Source organism: Chelonoidis abingdonii, chromosome 6 (genome assembly GCF_003597395.2).
Source record: "Chelonoidis abingdonii isolate Lonesome George chromosome 6, CheloAbing_2.0, whole genome shotgun sequence".
NCBI classification, from domain to species: Eukaryota; Metazoa; Chordata; order Testudines; family Testudinidae; genus Chelonoidis; species Chelonoidis abingdonii.
The window spans coordinates 15,691,580-15,708,540 of NC_133774.1; the positions used below are offsets into that span (position 1 = coordinate 15,691,580).

Consider the following 16,961-nt stretch of genomic DNA (forward strand, 5'->3'; position numbering starts at 1 on the left):
CATTCATAATATTTACAGTAAATGGGCCTCTTTGCTGTTGTTTAGTATACAGTCAGCCTAATTATTTTTGAAGTTTTAATTTCAAGAACTTTCTTTACTTGTCTCTCTTTTTCTAACCCCCAAAGATCCAGGAATCTTCTTCTTTCCAAACGTTTTATTTTAACTCTGGGATGCAGGAGTGGGAATCTTACCCCGCCACCCACTAAACAGGAATGAACCCTGTGTTTGGATAAGAACAACAAACGTGGAGGGGGATGTCAGTGGTGGTGAGAGAGAAGGAGAGAGAAAACTCCTTTAATAAAGGCTTTAAAAAATATCTGATAGGGTTTCAGACAACAGAAAAGAAGCTCCTACCATACACTTTGGTTCTGTTCTGTATCGCAGTGGTTTTCCAGCTGTGGTCTGCAGACTATGTCTAAATTTCCAAAGGGGTCCAAAAATGAAAAAAATGGTTGAAAACCACTGCTGTGTAGGCTTTTATGTCAAACCGTTGACTAGCTGAGCAGACAAACAAGAAGGGCTAGGGGGGATGCACACACCAAAGCCCTATTAGTATCATTCTGCTACAGCTGAATGGGAAACCTATGCAGCAAAAAACACTATTTTAGCTGTGGCAAATTTTCTTATTTCAGACCCTGTCAAAGAAATAGTATAAACAACACGCTCACTTTTCTCCAGTGTCATTGGTTTAGCTATTCTTCCTTCCATGAAGTGCTCTTGCTCCAAACTATTTGATTTGATCCATATCTTTGTAAACTGACATGCTTATCAACTTCAGGAGATTATATATATATCTATCGGTAGCGTCAGATTCTGCCCCCTTTTCTCTCAGTGAGTGGGTACCTTCCACTATAACGAGCCCCGTGTAAGGAAGGAGACTTGACTTAGGGTCAAGGTCTACACTGCAAACTTCTGCTGGCTTTGCTATGTTGGTCAGTGGTGTGATGAGGTGTGTCCTATGATTGCTTTTGGGGATTGAGGGCGGGGGGATGGGTACTAGAATAAGCTTGGAAAAACTCAGTTTTGCTGGTATAAGCTGCATACACACTAGAAGTGTTTTGCTGGTACAATACGCCAGTATTGCTATCTCAGTTACTCTTAGGGTAGACCTGGCTTGAGTAAGTGGCAGCACTTAATCTTGGACTGCAATAACAAAACACTCCCAAGTTATTCTGAAGACAGGCCCCATTTCTTATTTCTGCCTCTCTCCCCAAGATCTTTCAGTTTCTCCCACATACCTCAACCTCTCTCTCCCCGCTCTCCATGTCCCTCATATATTGCACTTACACTGCTCCCATATGGTGTCTTTTCAGGTAATTCGCTATAAATCCTTCAAAATTCATTTTGGACGTGTAATTTTATTCTGGTAAGAACAATAATCTGTCTGCCGCAGATCCCATCCCACACTGTGTAGCCTGAAACCCTCACCCCTGCCCCTCCTGCCTTGACCCAGGCTTTTCAGATACCAGGTACAACCGGGGTTTGTCTTGTTTTAAGGAGAAACAACAAGATTTCAGTGGTTTCCCTTGACTTGCAGGGAACCTGAGCCAGCACGGGAGTGCTGCTGTTGCACTGCCAAGCTACTGACTTAGTTGCATGGCCCAAGAGGGGAAAATACAGGTTAGCGACTCATTTGCATGATAAGTTTATGCCTCGTGAAACACATACTTTTTTTGCCTGTCTCCAACCCCTATTTGAGCCTAAGCTCTTAAGAGCACGGAGAAGGCACAGATGGGGCTGGCGACTTCCGATCACTCACCAAAGAGAACCACACCTGCAACTGATCTTGCCAAAACGTATTTCCCTGTGTATACTTACTCCCGCCTGTATTCCCACTGATGTCAATAGGTTTTATCTTCCTTTTCAATCATACCAATGTAATTCAGGAATAACTCCGTCAAAGCCAATGAAGGTAGCCTGGCAGAAAACCAGGGTAAGCAATCTTTATGCCCAAGGACTTCCAGAATGAAAGTTTTCCTGGAGTAGGACTTGCAGGATGAAGACTGTAAACCTTTTCCAGTAAATAAAAATCAAATCAAATCCAAGAAAGAGTCTAACAATAAAACCCAGGTCACAACACTGCTGTAGCCCGGTCACCTTTTCATTCTGCAGGAAGTATGATCTCCTTATTGCACCTTTGAGCAAGGAGAGACAGGGGCTCAGCAAAAGTTGTAGCTCTGAACTTTTTCTTCTTTCCAGGACAACATGTAACTATGCGGGTTACACGTTAAGAGGCTTGTAAAGGACTTAATAAAAAAATCAATGCATAGGAGCCTTGTATTTCCAAATTGATATTTAATACCCAGACGTGTATTACGGTTTTTTCCTAAATGCATTCCACACACACACACACAATTGCTGAGTTGAATTTTAATAATGAAAAACAAATTTAAACCCCACTCTCTGTAGCACACTGACCTACAGTTCTCCCCAAAGTTATTACAAGACCAAAAACAGATATTTACCAAAAAAAAACCCCTTGCTTAAAACACTATTTTTCTAGAGAGTAGGGAAATGTTTCTTATACGGATATAAGATGTGGAAAAATACAGTTAGAAACAAAAGTTCTTTTCATTCCCTCATGCCCCGACCCCCCCCCCATAACAATTATGAAAATTGTTTAGATGGGATGGCATTTTGAACATTTACTGCATTCCAGCCAATAAATTCCATTCCCGGATCTGATGGAAAAATCACCCCCCTTCCCTATCCCTCCCCTCGCTTTCATTCTTTCTGTCTTTCTTTACAACCTAATACCCTGTCGACTCAGGGCCAGGGCCTACTTAGGGGGAAAAACAACACCAAGCGCCAGACTGGAGACAGCATGCAGACTGAAAAAGTTAATCATTACTTCTGTCTGCCTTCATAATCTAATCACTCTTATTCCAAAGCGCATGCAGCAAAGCTCTCTCACACACCCATGCACACGCATTCAGGCCCACAAAATATGTTCTGGTGGTCTGTTCCACCCACACCACCCCCTCCCTCTGTCGTCCTGTCCACCCCACTCTCCAAATACAATCCTGGTAACTCCAGGTTAAGAATGAAATTTAATAGCCAAAAGAAACAGTGAAGGACATTTCAAAATGTTCAGAGTAGGGTCACAAGCAAGAAGCTGCTTATCTGTCCCTTCCCCACTCCATCCCATCACTTCCCACCTTACTCTCTGGATTAATATTACTTAGCAATTAGACAGTGCATTACATTAATTAACTAATTAATCCTCTGAACATTCCTGCGAAATGGGTAAGTGTGAGGATCCACATTTTACAGATGGGAGAACTGAGCCAGACAGTGGTTTAAGTGATTTGCCCGAGGCTACACAGTGAGTCAGTGGAAACACCTGAGTCAGAACTCAGGAGTTCCTGGCTCTCAATCCCATTTAAACTCCATTTCTAATCCAGTTAGGGCACCCAGTCACAGCCCGGTTGTCCCTGACCTAGTTACCACACAATTAAAAGTTGCAATCTAGACAAAACCTAACTGTGTCTTGTTAACTAGGCTGAAGCCAGAGGAACTCCAAGACTTCAGCCTGGCTCTGGGGACACAGTTGGGTGCCATCTAGCTTATAATTTTTAACTATGCTGTAACTAGGTCAGAGGACAACAGGATTGTAACTGGGTCTCCTGGTTCCGCTGTAGCTGGGGTAGAGATGGGACCTGAATCGAGCAGACCATGCAGACTCCTTGCTCACCCATGCACCTCACAGAGACACAGGTGCTGACAGTACTTTGTAGTTTAGACTCTGTCCAAATGTGCACAAAAGTAACACACCAAAAATAAACTTGTTCCAGCCCCAGCTACTTTACATCTCCCTTCCTCAGCAGCAAAGACACAGAGCAGAATTTGTATCTTCCAACTCATCTCAACATTATCTGTCTGTGACGAAGAAAGAAAATGGATGGGGGAAGGGTGGCCTGTTTGTTACCATCACTCCAGTTATCACAAGCAGCTGAGCTACAGTACCTTACATTGAATCCCCTGCCTTCCAGAGTCAATTAGGCACCACACCAACGATCTTCCAGGGCATTTACAGGGCCTGGCACTTCACTGTTATACTGGTGTTCCCTTTCCATCTCCCTCCACATCCCCCACCATTCACACTGCACATTCCCAAATCCACTGACTACATTATAAAAGAATGGAGGCATTATCTGTGAGGCTCTACAGTTCTTGGGACCCCTCCCGCAACAGTTTACACAAGCCAGTGATCGTTACTCACCTGAGTAATCACTACAGGCATGAGTAATGGTTCTAGGATTGAGCCCTGTGATATTAAAGGATCCATTTTCCATACTTACTCTGCAAGGCAGTGGAAAAGAATAGAAAAACTACAGGCCACTTTGCACTCCATTTAAGATTTATGAGTTTGTTCCTTATTGTGAGCTAAAAAGCCTCAGCCTAGTTTACAAAGAAAATTAATTTGCCAGTTCAAGCCTGGTGATGTAAACTTCAGGCTCCCAGCTAGTTTTCCAAACAAGACTTCTGCTATTTAATTCCTGCATCACTGCTTGAAGTATGATTTTATGCATTTATTTACTCTGTCCAACATGGTATTGCACAAATAAAACACTTATATCCAATAGAATAGTATCGGACGGGCATTAAATCTCCTACCAGCAGGGCAAAAATCTCTCTGGTTGTGTGGAGCTCCTATTTCTAAGGGACTCTGATTTTAGTTAGTGTTCTCCAGATCTTCAAAATGCAGTCCTATCAGTGTTCCTGAAACATGCAGATAACCACTACACCTGCCTGGAATGTAAAACCTGGTTACTCATCGAAGTGCAAATAGGAAAAAATCACCACTGAGATGTCCATTAGACTACACCATACATTATCCAACTTGGAAAGACTCTCACACTGAGCGGTAATGCTCTAGAATTTTAGTATCTGTAAATTAAAGGCATCAGTTTCATCACTTAAAGTCATTCGGTCCAGAGCCAACTTTACCGATTATAAAGTGAAGACTGTTTGAAACATTCACCTCCTCCCCAGCACCTGGGTTTGTCAGGCATAAATAAGGTTGCTTCAGAAGCTAATGAACATTTTATTATGACAGCACTGGTAACACCAGGTATCTTTGTATGCTTTTAAAAGATGGTAAGGGCTGACCAGATCCATAGTGATGGGAGATCTGCCTTAAAAAGGCATGATGAGAACAGAACGCTCCAAGTTATTTTACTCCATTGAATGCTGGCATACTGCTCACTTCTAAAAAAGTTAGCTCTCAGTTAACCTACTCTGGCAGCAACACTCTACAAACAACATCTTTACCATCAAAAGAAGATTACTATTCTTAGTCCCACATTTGCTTATGATGTACATGTATGTACATACATATAATAATATTTTGAATGTTCTCCAATGTGAGCAGTTTGGAAGTATTAATTTAAGACAAAATATGCCTTCCCTCTTTATTAGCAAAAACCCTCGGAAAAATCAGCATTATTTTTCTGCGGGCCTGCAATTTATCAACCAACCACCGAGACACAAAGGCTCTTGAGAACATACCTGAATAATCTATATCTACCCAGCTCCCACAGTGTTTATTTTAACATGCTGCTTTCTAGAGAGGCTTGATAGGAGTAATTGCATATATGGAGAACTATATTCACACACACACACATATACACCGGCTGAACTGAAACAAGATGACACATGGGATTAAACTGAAGTTGGTGTTTCAGAACTGTGCCAACAGATTAAATAAAAAAATAAATCGACAACAAAGCTCTCCTGCAAAACCACTTCGGCCTGCATTCAACCTGCCTGCATCACTCTGCTCTGGCGTCAGTGTTGTGTTTTGACAAGTCACCCTGGCTGAATTCTCAGCAATGCTTTACACACTGACAATTACAACCCGAGGCTCTCATTGTGTTATGAAAACAAAACAAAACAAGAAGAAGCCGAGGAATGAGCTCCTCCTCTCCTGTAATAGCCTCTATTTGAATAACAATAAGATAACTCAGTGAACTAGTTAGGCTGCAGCTTTGTGCGTATGCAATCAATGGAAATGATATCAGTCTAGCCAAAAGTCCTACTGATGCATATGAAATTGGGAGGTTAGTAAAATTAGACACAATGGCACCCTCACACCCAGCAATGTGTCATCCCAACCAATTTACAGTCATAGCTATCAGCACGTCACTCATTGCGTGTGTGTGGAGAGCTTGGTCCTGTATAGCACAGGTGCAGAGTGTGAGAGAGAGAGAGAGAGTGTGTGTGTGTAAGAACAAGGCAAAAAGAGTTCAGTGGGAGAGGGAGTGCACAAGGAAGCCAATTTTGCATCAGTGAGAGCACTGCTGCATGGCAACCAAACTACATCTGGAGTCAGAGATCAGAGCCTGATCAGCATGGGGAAGGGTGTCTTGACCCGTATCTCCTCATAGATGCCCATTCTCTACCCAGATCCCAACCCTTTCACCTTGAGCACTTGCAAGTTAAGGCAGCAGACATGCAGGGGGAACAGAGACAAACACTCAGTTTAGAGGACTATACCTAGCACTGAAGCCTGTGCCTCCATTCACACTTGTGTCTAGAAGATGAAAACCCAAGGACTTGCAGGATCAAAGCCAGAATATCATCAGCCCCCTATGAGCCACATTTTTATTTTTATTTTTATTAAGGGAAGGCTTGACTTGTACTGGCTCTTCACAAACATGTGAACAGCTGAAGTCAACTCCACCAAGCCAGCTCTAAATGGCATTCATTTTTGTCTTAGTTAATGCACTAGGAAGATCTCAGAGAGGACTCCCAACGAACCTTTTCAAAAAGGTGTAATGGTTTGATGTTATTTAAAATAAGGAAAACAGCGCAGACTTGAAGTGCAAATGCTAAGGACACCGCATTTAGGAAGCTGAAGCTGCAATGCTTTTCGTGCAGCAAGATTAAAAGGGTAAAGGAAGGGCTGTGCAAACTCATATAAAGTTTCTCTCTCTTTTTTTTTTTTGCAAGTTAAAACCAAGATAATGACACTGGGTGGGGACCAATTTTGAGGGCTGAGCAGCCAAACCAAAATTAGCGTCCAAGCCAAGAGCTTCCTCAGCCTGGCAGTTTGGGGAAGGAAGCTGAGAAAAGTTATGAAAAGATTCTTCAATAAATTGAGCAACGAGGCTGAGTTTTTAGCGTTCAAGCAAAGGTGACCCTGCTATTAAAATATTGTTCAACATAATAAAAATAAAACAGAGTACTCCAACAAGCCTCTCTCTGAAACTCGGGCACTGCGAGAACTTTCTGATCACTGGGGGAAAAGGGTTCTTTTTTGTTTTCCTTTCCTTTTGTTTTCCTTTCCCTCTTCTCTCCTTTCATTAATAACTACGTTTTCTTTTCTTTCTATTTTTTTCTTGGCTCTTTCCTCATAAAAAATGATGCAATTTCCTGTCTTGTCCCAATGTTTCCTGTTAATTAACAGGGTGAAAGTTATCATCACATATTTAAACTCCTACCCAAAACAATTCTGCAGAAAATGGTTCTCCGACTGGGTACAGCACTTTGAGGCAAAAGCAGTGCTTAATTTGTAGTGAAAGAGGTGCAGGGACTCAAGCAATTAAGTGCCGTTGCTCAAGCAATTTTTTTATTTTCATAACTGAAGCGGCAAGCCCAGAGATGCCGGGACTATGAACTGCCAAGCCCAGAGGTGCCAGGGCTATGAACTGGCAGAAATTAAGCTCTGGGCTAGACCAACCATAAGACTAGACCAAAGCTGGTATATGGGGGTATGAATTATGCCTCTCTTCGCCAGTCTTTCCCTCCCAAGCCAAGATACACCCAGAGGGAGAGGTACAGTAACTCCTCACTTAAAGTCGTCCGAGTTAACGTTGTTTTGTTACGTTGCTGATCAATTAGGGAACATGCTCATTTACAGTTATGCAATGCTCCCTTCTAACATCATTTGGCAGCTGCCTGCTTTGTCCACTGGAAGAGCAGCCCGTTGCAGCTAGCTGGTCTGGGCTTGGAATCAGGGTGGACAAGCAGCCCCCCTATCAGCTCCCTGCTCCCCTAAGTTCCCTGTGCAGCAGCTGCTCAGCAGGCTAGCAATTGCAGCTGTCCCTCCCCCTGCTCCTGCCCTCTGCCTTGGAGCTGCTCCCCGAGACGCTTGCTTGCTGGAGGGAGAGGGGAAGGAAGGGGAGGAAGAGGGCAGGCTAATGTCAGGGTGTCCCCCTCCCCCCTGCTCCTGCGCCCCTCTTACCCCATCTTCCATAGAGCAGGGGGGACACACCAGGGCTCAGGCGGGAGGGGGCTTGAAGCAGCAGTGGTCTCAGCAAGCTGATCTAATTAACAAGGCAGTGTACTTAAAGGGGGAAATGTGCATATCTCCCTCCATTCCTGCTGCCTTGCAGAAGGAGAGAGAGAGTTAACCCTTGAGGGCTCAGCCAATTGCTAGTTCATCATTTAGCAGTAAGGGAAATATCCCACCCTCTGACTCCTCCACCTCAACCAAGCTTCACAACCATCACTATTGTGTACCAGTATTAAATTGCTTGTTTAAAGCTTATACTGTGTGTGTGTATATAATATAGTCTTTTGTCTGGTGAAAAAAGTTCCCCTGAAATCTAACCCCCTCATTTACATTAATTCTTATGGGAAAATTGGATTCACTTAACATCGTTTCACTTAAAGTCACATTTTTCAGGAACATAATTACAACGTTAAGTGAGGAGTTACTGTATTCTGCTTCTTTGTGGGCCTTTGCTGTTGGAAGCTGACCTGCACCCTGGGCTGAATCTTGACCACTGAATGAAACATGCCTGATGAACGACCCCCATCTCAACATTAGTTACTGTGGTGCTACCATCTTCCTGTATCACACTGAATTGCAGGCAGTCTAGGATACAAAAGCAATAACCACCTGTCACAAGAGCACCACCCCAGAAGTGTAATACGTATCTTGGTCAAGGACACAGGGGCATATTTTTCTGGTCTCATCCACAGAGAACTCTCCTTCAAAACTCTGTAAATGGAGCTCAGAAGAACGAAGAGTTGAGTCAGCCCTACCAGGATGTGGGCCAGTGTTCCCAGGGAACCTAGATATTACAAACTTTGGGATAGATCGAACTCATGTAGAACTATTTTGCACACAGCTCTCTCCTGAATGTGGGACTGGAGAAGGGAAGAGATCTCACATTGACATGACACCATTCCCTGCCCTCCTCAAACCACGTTCAAAGCTCTTTGTGCTCTCCAGAGTCCCCGTGGAGAAAAGGTTGGAGTTCGGGTAGGTGGGATGATCACTGGCTATCCCTCACTCCAGTGGTAGTTAGTTACACAAGTTAATACAGTCCCAGGTTTAACTTTACCACAGATTTCCCCTGCCACTACCACCTGTCAGGGTCACCAGTAGAGAATCCAAGGAGTTGAGAACAGGTTGCCTGGGACCAGAGCCACTAAAGGGCTCCTCCACTGGACAATGAGGGAGAATCTCTGCAATGAAATCCTTGTTTGGATTTTCTTGCGAACGGGCCTATTACGGCAGGAGGAGACACCTGGCTACTGATGATGAGGTCACTCCACCATCCCCTACAACTCAACAGCCAACAACATTTCAAGACTACACCCAAGACATTATCATTGATTTAAAAAGTCTAATCAAAAGCCAAAGGCCGGAAATCCTGTGAGGCGCCGATGCTCCTTTCCCACAGACTTCAGCACCACACAAGATTGGGCCATATTCTTGTTTACATTACATGATTCCTCAACAACAGCCATGACATAACTTATTCCCCAGTGTCCATGTTAAACAAGCCCATAGCAAACAGCCCATTCACAAAGAGGAGGGGGATGGGGAGAGAAACAAAAGATATTTAGGTAAAAAGTGAAGAAGGTAAACTTGAACTTTGCTTTCTTTGTGTGTTACAACTAAATCCAGACTGTGTATCAGGAGTTAATAATATCTTAGAGCTCAAAATAAACTGGAAAGGAAGCTACTTTGTGACAGTAGGCAAGCAGCCAGGCTGCTGCGCAGGTCATTCAATCCTACTTAAGAAAGATGGTACGGCTGGCAGTGACCTCTGAGTGGCCCGTTACCGTATTCTTTTACACAGCTCACTCCGAGGTCACTACAAGAAGGCACCAGCAGGAATTCCACATTCATCTTTTGAAACCACCATGTCACATAGCAGATAAGACTGACCGGCCCCCCATTTGGTCAAAGGGAGAGAGAGGTCAATATCAGTGTCTCTCCAAGCCTCCAGGAGTCAGAATGGCTGTGGAGCTGATAGGAACAGCTGATAACCCTGCAATAACCTTAGTTAATGGTCAAGCGACAGGCTGTAAGGAGCAGGTCAGGCCGCACAGTTCAGTGTAATGGAACGAACATGTGAATGTCTGAAATACGTGCAGCAGAGGATACAGTCAGGAGGAACTGTCTGTGGTAAGGCATCTTCTTCAGGGAGAGCTGATACAGGACGTATCTTTTTCGCTGTACTAATCGCTCATAAAGAAAGCCCTTAGGGCTGAAACACTTAAGCCACAAGTGTCCACTAGCTCTGGCTGCCTCAGTTTCAGACACCGACTTGAGATACCTTGGGCCTGATATTCAGAAATGTTGAGCCCCCACAACTCCAAATGAAGTAAAAAGGAGTTGTGGATGCTCAGCACCTCTGAGAAAACAGGCCTGGATGTCTCAAGTTAGATTCCAAAAATCTGGAGACATCCAAAAGCAATGGACTTAAAATTTCTGTACTTGGGGTCAAATCTCCTCCTTCACTACTTACACCTTCACCATGACCCACCAATTTTGCTCGGACAAGAGACAGGAAGTGGGACAGGGTTTCTCAGACCCCACCCAAACTGAGTAGGGTCCCCCAGCGTGCAGGGGGATTTAGGGATGGGGCTCCTGTATCTACCACTATGCCACCAACTGGCCATTCTCCCCACCTACCCCTTCCTGTAGGATGTATTTAAGATCACCCATTGGTTGCATTCTCAGCACCGACGTGCAGAAACAACATCATCTCTCTCTCTTTTTTTTAAATCTCCCACTATTAGATAAATGCATGTGGTTAATGCTATTTGTTCCTGCAGTGTAACAGTTAAAGGATCATAAATGGAAAAGCTTTAGTCGAGCTACCTGACAATGCAGGATTGCTTCCTATGGGGCATTTATTAGTCTTTTTATCCTGTCTAGTTTTAAAAGTCCCAAATTATTGGGTTTCCCACCATATTCAGGTGGTACATTTTATTCAGCAAGAGAATACCCATCTGAGTTAATCAAAGACAAACATACAGATGAACACACACTCACATCACTGGCGCTAAACTTTAAAATGTATTATTTTCCCCTAAACTGTCAGAGTATTGTACAGAAATAATGGCTCAGAAAATCATTAGTCAGCAGCAGTGGAAACACTTAAACACAATAGTCTTGAAAAAATAAAACTGCAGTTTGAACTGCATGCATTAGAAATAGCTGCAGCAGACAATAGTAATGTGTTCTCCTTTGCTGAAATGAAACTACTTTTGCTTAACAAGAGGGAAGGCTGACCTAGGGAATGTTTTTCCCCAAACACCTGAGAAAAGCCCACTCTGACTGCATTTCATTTATTTTTTTATTGTTAGTTGTTTTCAAGGCACAATTTTACATGGAGATTCTTTTGGAATACCCCTATAAAATTGCACTGAGATAAAACTGATAGCACATATAGTCAAGACCCATGAACAAGGGTCGTGCAGGCACGCACAAGCACATACACATTCTATTCCCCCATAACCTTTGCTACTCAGCTCTGTTCCCATTTCCTCTGCCTGTTGAGATTCTGCCTTAAAAAGCCCAGCCTGCTTATGGAAGAAAGGGTCTAACACAAGGAGGAGCTAGAATGGAGTGTCAGAGGCCAAAAGCTACATGGAGACCTTGCCAAGTCCCAGTCTCACTCCACTTCACTGGCCTGGCTACATTCTGCCATGGTCAGATGATGTGTGAGGCTGCAAGGCTCCTAGTCTGGCAGGCGGCCTGGTTTGCTCCAAAGACTTCAATGCTGTCATCTTAGCATTAACCCCTGATAACCTTGTCCTTTTGAGCACGGGAGTGAGTTTTTAGGTAAGTTATTTAATACACAAGTACAAGCTAGTGCCGTCGGTAGTGTTAAGGAAAATTTGTAATGCACTGTGAGATTTAAAACAACAGAAAGAGTACATGTGCTCAAATAAACTGAGTATAAATTACTTTTTTTTTTTAAATCACAATTTATTGTTTATCCCAGAGACAAATATACAATCCCACTTACACAGGAAGATTTCTCAATTTCTGATTATAATAGGATGCCAATTTATAAATAAAGGCATTTCACAGGCAGTTATAAACTGTGTGCTCGAGGGAAGGGGAGGGGGGGGCATAGTCAGGATTTCTCCAGACAAACCTTCAGAACCCTGCTACTCCCATCTAATTTGCAGGGGGGGGTGGCAGGGGATGGGACAGGACTGTAGATCCAGCCAAATAATGGTGCTTCTATTGTGAATAGTTCTAGATTTAAAAAAGGTGATTCTCCTAGGCTGACACAGATACCAGAAGGGATCAAAGTCATAGTGAAACATTCCAGCCCCATCCGCTATTTCATAATGAAATGTCAGTCAGCTGCACATTGGAGCTTTTGTAGTAAAGATGAATCAAATTTGAATTAAAGTGTTCTATTAAAATCAGATGAGGTTTTGAGGTGAAAGGGTGAGGGAATGGGGATTAAAAAGCACTGTCAATTTTCTCTGTGTTGCTTTCTGTCACTTCAGTTTTTGGCTTAAACAAAAGTAAGCGTTAATCCAGAATGAAAAGGGGTTACGCTTGTTTTAAGCTACAACAGTGTTATGTGCCTGCCTTTCAGAACAGCCTGATGGAAGGTCTCAACAGCACAACCAGAGGAGTTTTCACGCATCAAGGGCCTGATCCCAAACCCCAAAAAGACAACAAACAACACTCCCATCGACTTCCATAGGCTCTAGATCCAGTCCAAAATTAGCATATGTCATCAAAGACACCTCCACTTGGGACTGCAATCTGTGTAACCCATCGAGTCTGATAGTTTATTAATACTCCTTAATAAAAAGCAATGATGACCAGGGCACAAGCCAGCTGATCATATTTCACACATGAAGTGGCAGCTCTGAGGCCCTTTGAGGACTTCTCTTTTTGAGCAAACGCTGAGCTATGTGACTGCAGCCTGTTTGTTAGAGACTGAAGCACAATCACAAACTATACATCTCCTGAAGAAGATCTGATACATTTGAAAAACAGCCTGGCCCCCATTATTTAAGGGAATTATTTTCCTTTTTATCTACAGTGTCTTTTTGTTTGTGTTTTTGTTAACTGGTGTAGTTTAAAAGAAAGAAGGTCCAGTTCAGAACGGCACAGACAGGCACATCTCCGAGTCCGGTGGGAGATTTCTTAAGCAAGGATATTGAACTGGGCCAGAGAGAGTCAGCAAAGGAAAGAGGCAAAACAAACAAACAACAAAACAAAACAAAACAAGAGACAGAGACTAAAAGGAGAGGGAGGAAGAGAGTGACTGAGTGGGGAGAGAGAGAGAAGACTAGCGTGTTTTTCCTTGGGAGTAATGGATTAACCAATATTGCACAAAAATTGAGCCAAGCCGCATGTAGACTCCATGGGCTTCTCTGTTCGGATTTTAACCTTTGGAAATTTATATATATTTTTAAACAAAGTTAACTAGGTCCCAGCGGGTTAGTAGGGCTGTGCTGTCAGAGTTCCTTCCTCCCCTTTCCCAAACCTCGCCCCCACCCACTCTGAGGCTTGCTCCTTTTAAAGTGCCACATACAACATGAAAGGGCAGCACCAGTGAATTAAAGGTCACCTCTGTGCCTTTCAGGAGGAACTAGTTCCTTTGTGAAGACCCTCATGGGATTACGTTTTCACATTCAGCTCCTTTTTTTTTTTTCTTCCCTTGCCAAAAGAATCAAGTCCCTGGCTCCAGGCTCCCGACCTTCCTCCCACCCCGAACTGAGCCCCATTCATTAAGCTGGCTCACTGCAGCACAGCCTAGGCCAGGAAGAAAAACAGAAAACAGAGCAAGTGAAAGAGAGGCTCAGATTGGTTATTTCAAGGGGAAAACATTTGTAGAAGCTCTTAGTATATTACCCTCATCATTCCACACTGGTCACGCTCCCACATCCTTTCAGCTCTGCTATCCTGGTACCTCTGCCATTCATCCATGAAATTGCCCTCTGCCTCCTGAAGAAGAATGAAATATATATTCCGTAGCTGAAACTGAGACGCCTTAAAAGAAAGGATCCAGCTTTCAACATTCTTCGGGAGGACTGGATGAGCTTTTTTTAATGTACTGCTTCTGTTATATTATCGTTCTTGCAACACCCCAGTCTCTAAAGATGCCATGGCAGCGCCGCCACTCCCCAGAAATAGGGATGTTAAATGCAGGGTCCTGGCCCAATTCTCAAATTTCATCTGGGGCAACTGCATTTCGACCTTCCTATATCCCACCTTTTAACCTTCAACTGGTTCAGTTTTCATTTCCCTGTTCTGCAACCGCTGTGTGTAGTGTGACTGAGCACTGTTTAACAGCTGCCAATTTCCACCCCAGAGGTGGCTGCTCCTCAGTGGTGGCCAGAGTGACTCCTCATGCTAGGGCCTTTGGGGCCAAAGCACAATCCTTATCCATTCAATCCCAGTGCTGTGCAGTTGGACAATCAGAACCATCTAATCAGATGCACGTCAATTTGGGGCTTTTTTTAATCCAGTGAAACATCCTTTTGGGATAAAGTCATAAAGCAACTCACCAGATAACTCACCAGTTCTAAAGAGTGAAAAGAAGATGAGCTTTATGTATGGCATCTGACACCACTGTCTGTTTAAATGGAGATAAGATACAGCTTTTCCCTTCAGACAGAAATAAAACACTCCAAGTGCACCTTGACAATAGCTCATTAAAGCCCTGTTCAAATACACTGTTCTGCTACCAAAGTTTGTGGAAAAAGAAAAGGGAAAGTTAGCTTTAGAGAACTGCTGCAAAGTGCGGTTTATTTTCCTTGCTTGACTGGGTCTCTCCAGTTGGGAATTTTCAGAGCTGCACTTCTGTGTGTGGAACTGAGTTGCCAGTAAATCAGAGCAAATTCAAAGCAAATGCTCTTTCATGTGGAGGCATTCGGCTTTGTTTCATGGTTTGTGTAGCTAACCGTATCCCTTAGTGAGTCAACACTCCTATTGGCTCCTCATTAAACTAAATAGCTACAATTACATTGGGGGGGGAAAGAGTGGATAATGATGGTAAAAGTGTTCCTGCCTGGGAAATTGCCGAAAACTTTGGACTAACCCAGACCCACCCACCACCCCCAAAAGAACCTCACGCCCCAACAAAGAACGTGCATTGCTTAAGCCGGAAGCTAGCTGTTAGAGAGACTATATGAACAAACCTTCCCATTGTAGGGTATCTTTGCCGTTCTTGGCTGTTCTATGGCATTAAACTTCATAGCAAACTCCTTAATAAGACATCATAGGCAAGTTATGTATTATCTTGCAGCCAAACCCCACCTCCCTCTGTCCTTCAGGAGACAGACTAGACAGACGAATGTTATCAATAACACAACCTTCAGAAGCCCTCCCTTAAAGCTGTTACTTCCTTTACTTATTTCTTGTATCCTGTGGAATCAATCCTTGCCACCCACCCCACATATTCACGAGAAAAAAATAATGATCTAACATCACTATTGTGTTGTTTTAATCTCTTTCTGTTCTCTTTCCAGTCCCTTCTCCAACCCTTACCCCCCCATTTTTCCTAAAGGTTACAGCACCATAGCAAAAAAAAAAAAAAAAAAAGGACCAACCACAAGTTGCCCTTCTCCCCCTTCCTTTGATTAATTCTCATTAGGGCCTTTGAACAAACAATATGCTTCCCTCTCAAATAACAGGCAGGGTATATATTACACTGAAAGAAAAACAAACAAGACTCACTTAAAGACATCCACACCAAATGCAATTCCTGGAGAGAAGGAAGACACACACACACCAGCAGCAACCAGCAACGTACATATTTCTAAAATTCCCGTCACAGGGCAATGAACTGAGTAAATGCTCCACAAATCATAAATCACTGAGACTCACTGACAGAGGAAAGTATCTTCCAACCTACACTAGACCACGCGGGTATGGATTTTCAGACGAATTATGGTTGGTGATCACAATACAAGCCATAGTATTAATAACTGCATTTAGGACTCAGCCATGCCTCTTGAAAGGCAAAGCTGTAGTGGGGAAAGGAAGGAGGTGAATAACATATTATACCTGTGAAAGGTCTGATTTGCAGCTCTCATTGAAGTGTCCAGCTGTGGAGACACAGCACCTCTGAAAATCAGGCGAAAAAGATCTGATGGGTGCTGAGAACAGGGCAATGGGAAATGTCCTTTCATGCACTTGTACAGACGGTGCAGTCAAATGTTCGCCCCTCAACGCAGCAATCCTTGTGCAGAGACACCACAACAGATCTCCCCAGATCATGCCATGTTACTAGCCAGCCACCCTACCATATTCCGCAGATCTGAGAGCCATACTGCACATACCTGCTCGCTGTGCATGGGCTCCCATGTGCCCTCTCTATCCACCCGGCCAGTCCCATGAAGAAGGAAATACAATATAGCCCCTGATGTATAAAATGCATATACAATTGCCCTAATATTTCTCAGCTGACTGCTAACCTATTACAGACAGGATGCAGGCAGCCATTGCCTAGTATCATACAAGAACACAATGGCTGGAATGGAAAACACCTACGAGATTAGTTGTCCTCATGAAAGGGTATAATACTGTACACGCCACTGATGTTATTATTGAATGTACTGTAGCCAGAAGGCTGTGCAGAAACTAGTTACGCTAACCAAACAGAAACCCACAAAGATTCAAGACCACCAGTCAAATACTGTTCTCCTTATCTATACAATTAGCCCCACTGAAACCAAAGGGACCACCTGTGTAAATAAGGCATGGGCTGGGACTGACCTTGAATTTTTCA

General features: G+C 43.5%; 1 protein-coding gene across 2 annotated transcripts in view; it reads right to left on the bottom strand.

Annotated features, from left to right (window-relative positions):
- Positions 1-16,961, bottom strand: part of SMAD7 (SMAD family member 7) — a 42,010-nt gene that overhangs the window by 14,629 nt on the left and 10,420 nt on the right. The window lies entirely within an intron of this gene.